This window comes from Coregonus clupeaformis, unplaced genomic scaffold, assembly GCF_020615455.1.
Source record: "Coregonus clupeaformis isolate EN_2021a unplaced genomic scaffold, ASM2061545v1 scaf3658, whole genome shotgun sequence".
Classification (NCBI taxonomy): Eukaryota; Metazoa; Chordata; class Actinopteri; order Salmoniformes; family Salmonidae; genus Coregonus; species Coregonus clupeaformis.
The window spans coordinates 25,209-33,120 of record NW_025537112.1 but is presented as its reverse complement, the minus strand read 5'-3'; the positions used below and the strand labels follow the sequence as shown (position 1 = coordinate 33,120).

General features: G+C 43.9%; 1 pseudogene; it reads right to left on the bottom strand.

The window, feature by feature from the left end:
* Positions 1-932: 932 nt before the first annotated feature.
* LOC121548369 lies at positions 933-7,532 on the bottom strand (annotated as a pseudogene).
* Between the last annotated feature and the right edge of the window lie 380 nt (positions 7,533-7,912).

The window sequence follows — 7,912 nt, the reverse complement described above, 5'->3', positions numbered from 1 at the left end:
AAATGATGTGTCATACATCATAATTTATGGCTCTGGTGTATTACCAAGTGATGTGTCATACATCATAATGTATGGCTCTGGTATATACCAAATTATGTTTAATGTATCCTGATGTATCACTCAGTTGGTAATATGATAATCCTCTACACCATCAAATAAATGGTGAAATTGGACAAGCTTTGGACTTGACCACATCACCAGACCTCCCCATGAAGGAACACATGTTCATGACAATTCAACCAGTCAAGGATCTTTTCATTTGGATCTGAAGACAAGAGGTAGGAAGTCAACACAAATTGAACTTTTTAGTTTCTCACTGAACAGCTCAAGCGGACTACTGGGTTAATTACTTTTCTACTCAACCATTGTCACAAACAAATGATTCAACTTGTGGGCTTTCAGGTTGAAACTAAATACACTTGGGGTACATCCCAAATGGTGCCCTATTCCCTAGTGCACTACCACAGGGCTTAGTCAAAAGTAGTGCACTATATAGGGAATAGGGTGCCATTTTGGGACATGTTCTTGTTGTCTCAACTAACAGCAACTGTCCATAGAATACTTTCCACCATCTGCAGTGTATGTGACTAGCCCCCTCTAGTGGCCGCTAGAAGTAGTTCACCTGATAGAGAAGCTCTTCCATTAATCGGAGGAGGGTGAAGTTGCATAGACACTGATCTTGGGTCAGTTTTGCATTTTCCCCACTAATGGTTAAGGTCAAGATTGAGGAGGCTGAAGCTGATCCTAGATCTGTACCTTGGGGAAACATGTCCAATCATGTCCAGTCTAGACGGATGAGTGACGCTCGCTCTCAGGCTTGTTTACTAAATTGCACTGCAGGTGTTTATAAAACTACATAGCAATACGTAGAATGACATAGTACTACACTGTACACTGGACAGAGAGGCAGCGACTGGGAGAGCCGTAGCTTCTTAGTTGGTGGCCAGGGTCTGGTCCACGGCTCGGTGACGCGGGGGAACACAGAGAGGGGTAGAGGTGGAGCAAACGGCTGCTGCCCTGCGACACAATACCAACCAGGGGCCAGGTGTTGTCCTTCTCACAGACCAGCGGGGCCACCAGAGTCACCTTGATACACACAGAGAGAGAGAGGGAGCTGAGCTGGGACTAATATATGTGTTTAGAGGGTTAAATTACATCAGGTCCATATAAGACCAGATGAACACTAGATAGATTAACACTAGAGCGATGAACACTAGGGATATGAAGACTAGAGAGAGACTGGGGATAGAACACTAGCGATATGAACACAGGGATAGAACACAGGGATATGAAGACTAGAGAGAGAGAGGGAGAGAGAGAGCGAAAGAGGAAAGAGAGAGAGAGAGAGAGAGAGAGAGAGAGAGAGAGAGAGAGGGAGGAAGAGAGAGAGAGAAAGAGAGAGATAGAGAGAGATAGAGAGAGAGGGAGAGAGCGATAGAGAGAGAAAGAGAGAGAGAGATAGAGAGAGAGGGAGAGAGCGATCGAGAGAGAAAGAGAGAGAGAGCGAGAGAGAGAGAGAGAGAGATAGAGAGAGAGGTCTCACCATGTTGGAGGTAGCTCCAGCACCATCGGCACAGATCATGACATTGGAGATTTGGCTGCTCCAGTGCTGCTTGCACTGCTCATTGGACAGCAGGGGCAGAGCAGCTTGCTGCAGCTTTTTGGGGGTGATGGGAGGGAGGGAGACAGCGGGACAGGGAGGGAGGGAGACAGCGAGACAGAGAGGGAGGGAGACAGGAAGGGAGGGAAGGAAGGAGACAGGGAGGGAGGGAGACAGGAAGAGAGACAGGAAGGGAGGGAGACAGGGAGGGAGGGAGGGAGGGAGGGAGGGAGGGAGGGAGGGAGGGAGGGAGGGAGGGAAGGAGAAAGTGGGGGAGAGAGACAGGGAGGGAGAGCATGTTTCAACTCATCCAATATCTTGCGGAGGGGCGGGGAGCACATTTCAACTGGTGGTTGTACATACTGTAGCCCTCTATAACTATGATCCTAACTCTGAACAATGACAGATTATAACTATGATCATAACTCTGAACAATGACACATTATAACTATGATCATAACTTGAACAATGACACATTATAACTATGACCATAACTCAGAACAATGACACATTATAACTATGATCATAACTCTGAACAATGACACGTTATAACTATGACCATAACTCAGAACAATGACACATTATAACTATGATCATAACTCTGAACAATGACACATTATAACTATGATCATAACTCTGAACAATGACACATTATAACTATGATCATAACTCTGAACAATGACACATTATAACTATGACCATAACTCAGAACAATGACACATTATAACTATGACCATAACTCTGAACAATGACACATCATAACTATGATCATAACTCTGAACAATGACACATCATAACTATGATCATAACTCTGAACAATGACACATTATAACTATGATCATAACTCTGAACAATGACACATTATAACTATGATCATAACTCTGAACAATGACACGTTATAACTATGATCATAACTCTGAACAATGACACATTATAACTATGATCATAACTCTGAACAATGACACATTATAACTATGATCATAACTCTGAACAATGACACGTTATAACTATGATCATAACTCTGAACAATGACACATTATAACTATGATCATAACTCTGAACAATGACACATTATAACTATGATCATAACTCTGAACAATGACACATTATAACTATGATCATAACTCTGAACAATGACACATTATAACTATGATCATAACTCTGAACAATGACACATTATAACTATGATCATAACTCTGAACAATGACACGTTATAACTATGATCATAACTCTGAACAATGACACATTATAACTATGATCATAACTCTGAACAATGACACATTATAACTATGATCATAACTCTGAACAATGACACATTATAACTATGACCATAACTCTGAACAATGACACATTATAACTATGATCATAACTCTGAACAATGACACGTTATAACTATGATCATAACTCTGAACAATTACACATTATAACTATGACCATAACTCAGATCAATGACACATTATAACTATGATCATAACTCTGAACAATGACACATTATAACTATGACCATAACTCTGAACAATGACACATTATAACTATGATCATAACTCTGAACAATGACACGTTATAACTATGACCATAACTCAGAACAATGACACATTATAACTATGATCATAACTCTGAACAATGACACATCATAACTATGATCATAACTCTGAACAATGACACATCATAACTATGATCATAACTCTGAACAATGACACATTATAACTATGATCATAACTCTGAACAATGACACATTATAACTATGATCATAACTCTGAACAATGACACGTTATAACTATGATCATAACTCTGAACAATGACACATTATAACTATGATCATAACTCTGAACAATGACACATTATAACTATGATCATAACTCTGAACAATGACACGTTATAACTATGATCATAACTCTGAACAATGACACATTATAACTATGATCATAACTCTGAACAATGACACATTATAACTATGATCATAACTCTGAACAATGACACATTATAACTATGATCATAACTCTGAACAATGACACATTATAACTATGATCATAACTCTGAACAATGACACATTATAACTATGATCATAACTCTGAACAATGACACGTTATAACTATGATCATAACTCTGAACAATGACACATTATAACTATGATCATAACTCTGAACAATGACACATTATAACTATGATCATAACTCTGAACAATGACACATTATAACTATGACCATAACTCTGAACAATGACACATTATAACTATGATCATAACTCTGAACAATGACACATTATAACTATGATCATAACTCTGAACAATGACACATTATAACTATGACCATAACTCTGAACAATGACACATTATAACTATGACCATAACTCTGAACAATGACACATTATAACTATGATCATAACTCTGAACAATGACACACTAGAGTCCAACCTTTCCAAACATCCACCTGAGAGGAAACACAGCTTCTAGACACCTAACCTCCATGTTGACGACGTGTTACAAGCAGGGATACACACATGGAATTAAAACAAGAATACTGCACACTGATGTGTACTATTAACAGTACTATTGTATATCTAGAGTATTGGCTCACCGTCGTAGCGCTGCAGACCTCATCCGGAGGTCACGCACTTCATGGCAGGGGTGAAGACATCAGTGGACTCGGCCAGGCAGACGGGGGAAACATTAGTGTTCAGGCGAGCAGGGGGTGGCCAGCTTGATCAGGGTGATGTCAATGTTGATGGTACGGGGGTTCCAGTCAGGGTGGGTGAACACCTAAGGAGAGGTGAGGGGGAGGGAAGGGGGTAGGAGAGGTGAGGGGAAGGGGTACGAGAGGTGAGGGGAAGGGGGTAGGAGAGGTGAGGGGGAGGGGTAGGAGAGGTGAGGGGAAGGGGGTAGGAGAGGTGAGGGGAAGGGGGGTAGGAGAGGTGAGGGGGAGGGGGGTAGGAGAGGTGAGGGGAAGGGAAGGGGGTAGGAGAGGTGAGGGGAAGGGGAGGAGAGGTGAGGGGAAGGGGGTAGGGAGAGGTGAGGGGAAGGGGGTAGGAGAGGTGAGGGGAAGGGGGTAGGAGAGGTGAGGGGAAGGGGGTAGGAGAGGTGAGGGGAAGGGGGTAGGAGAGGTGAGGGGAAGGGGGTAGGAGAGGTGAGGGGGAGGGGGTAGGAGAGGTGAGGGGAGGGGGTAGGAGAGGTGAGGGGGGAGGGTAGGAGAGGTGAGGGGAAGGGGGTAGGAGAGGTGAGGGGGAGGGGTAGGAGAGGTGAGGGGAAGGGGGTAGGAGAGGTGAGGGGAAGGGGGTAGGAGAGGTGAGGGGGGGGGGTAGGAGAGGTGAGGGGAAGGGGGTAGGAGAGGTGAGGGGGAGGGGGTAGGAGAGGTGAGGGGAAGGGGGTAGGAGAGGTGAGGGGAAGGGGGTAGGAGAGGTGAGGGGAAGGGAAGGGGATAGTCCTTGTATCAATAGCTCTGTCTATGAATTTGAGAGTGGTTACATTTCTCCGGCCCCATCCCTCAGCTTTTTACCGAAACAGGGGTGGGGAGAGCGGTTGGTTATTGTTGATTGGCACTTTAATGAAACATCCTCAACCATGGGTGTCTAACTTTACAAATGGTTTCAGACTAACATCACGAGGGTTAGTAGCACACAATATATAATGAGAACAGTAATGGTCCAAGAACAGAGCCTTGAGGAAAACCAACATTTAAACAAGAGAAGACTGTAGCTCAGGAGTCCCCAATTATATTTACGTTTTACATTTTACATTTTAGTCATTTAGCAGACGCTCTTATCCAGAGCGACTTACAGTTAGTGCATACATTAATTTTTTTCATACTCAGCCGTGGGCCAATTATTCCTTGAGCGGATGGTCGGGGGGGCTGGAACATAGATATAAATAATTTGTAGAATGCAAATAGATATAGAATGACAAAAACAGAACCATTTCAAACCTCGGTTACATTGTTACGTTGGGATACGATCACATGCTTTTCTATTTATGCGTGGGAATACTTGGGAACAGATGTCCTCAATTAAAACTCACTTTGAACTAATTTCCTGCTGATTTTACTGTATTTTATGTCCAACAACAACAATTATTTGATTAAAACTATAATTTTGATATCATGGATGGTCAGTCCTGCTCAGAAAACTTGGGGGGCCAAATACAATCCCTGGGCTATTGGGGAACCCTGAGATAGAACGAACTACAAAAATCTCTGAAGCTGTAGACTCTTATCTCCCTCACTATCTTTAAGCATCAGTTGTCAGAGCAGCTTACCGATCACTGCACCTGTCCACAGCCCATCTGTAATTAGCCCACCCAACTACCTCATCCCCATATTGTTATTTACATTGTTATTTATTTTGCTCATTTGCACCCCAGTATCTCTATTTTGCACATCATCTTCTGCACATCTGTTACTCCAGTGTTAATACTAAATTGTAATTATTTTTTGCACACACTATATATAGATCTTCTATTTTCTATTGTGTTATTGACTGTACGTTGTGTTTACCCCATATGTAACTCGGCGTTTTTGTTTTTATCACACTGCTTTGCTTTATCTTGACCAGGTCGCAGTTGTAAATGAGAACTTGTTCTCAACTGGCTTACCTGGTTAAATAAAGGTTAACTAAAAATAAATACTACTAGGATCCTACTAGGATCTTACGGCTAATCCCACAATCCTAATACTACAATGACTTTCCCTGCAGCGTTTACTATCATGAGCCTATCATGAGTATGTAATATCATGAGCCTATCATGAGTATGTAATATCATGAGCCTACCCAGCGTCAGTGTCAGTCTAACATGAGCCTATCATGAGTATGTAATATCATGAGCCTATCATGAGTATGTACCTGTATCTTGGCCAGGTCGCAGTTGTAAATTAGAACTTGTTCTCAACTGGCTTCTTACCTGGTTAAATAAAGGTGAAATAAAATAAAATAAAAGAAGAGTGATAACTCTAACCAAGAGTTCAAATCTACTGAGGATAGAAGAGCAGACTGTTGGCGTAACCACCTTAGGAGGCGCTGACGAAAGCCAGACAGGCGACGAGCCAGAGGAAAGCCATTGTGACGATGTGACATTCTAAAGGACGTTGGACCCTACTTATTCCCAAACCCCAATCAGAGTCGAACGAAAAGGAGCCCAGGGTTTGTCCACCTCACCCCAGAACGGAGGATAACCCCGGTAGAATATTAACTCCAAAGGGTTACTTTTCCAGTGGGGAGGGGGGATATTTCCAGCTGCTTATCACCACCAGGTAACTGGAAAGTTCTCAGCCCTGTCCTTTACTGCACACCAAGAGCACCAAGTTCTCAGCCCTGTCCTTTACTGCCCACCAAGAGCACCAAGTTCTCAGCCCTGTCCTTTACTGCCCACCAAGAGCACCAAGTTCTCAGCCCTGTCCTTTACTGCCCACCAAGAGCACCAAGTTCTCAGCCCTGTCCTTTACTGCCCACCAAGAGCACCAAGTTCTCAGCCCTGTCCTTTACTGCCCACCAAGAGCACCAGACCAGAGGGGTGTAGCAATTCACGGCATTCAGGGGTCTGGTGGAGTGCTGTGCAGAGGAAAGAGTACTGATCTAGGATCAGTTTAGCCTTTTAGATCGTAACGAAGAAGACAACAAGGACAGGGGGGGGGGCTGATCCTAGATCAGCCACTCCTACTCTGAGAGGCTTTGTGGATGTGGGCCCTGGTGTACTGCAGTGTTCGGAATAGCAACGGCTCTCTAACTCTGAGAGGCTTTGTGGATGTGGGCCCTGGTGTACTGCAGTGTTCGGAATAGCAACGGCTCTCTAACTCTGAGAGGCTTTGTGGATGTGGGCCCTGGTGTACTGCAGTGTTCGGAATAGCAACGGCTCTCTAACTGTCAGAGGCACTGGTCCTCGCAGACCCAACCGTGACCTGCCCTTGACCTCTGACCTCTTACTTATCGAACAACTCCCAGGTTTCATCGAGACATGAATGAAGCATTTCTTACAGCAGTAACACTTTTCAAATACACTGTACCATCCGTGATTTCTAGGTACCCATCTGCGGGTAATGTTGTGTCAGTTAGGTACCCATCTGACAGTCATGTTGTGTCATAGTGTCAGAGGGCTGTGTCAGAGGGCTGTGTCAGAGTGTCATAGGGCTGTGTCATAGGGCTGTGTCAGAGGGCTGTGTCAGAGGGCTGTGTTAGAGGGCTGTGTCAGAGGGCTGTGTCAGAGGGCTGTGTCATAGGGCTGTGTTAGAGGGCTGTGTCATAGTGTCATAGGGCTGTGTTAGAGGGCTGTGTCAGAGGGCCGTGTCAGAGGGCCGTGTCATAGGGCTGTGTCATAGGGCTGTGTTAGAG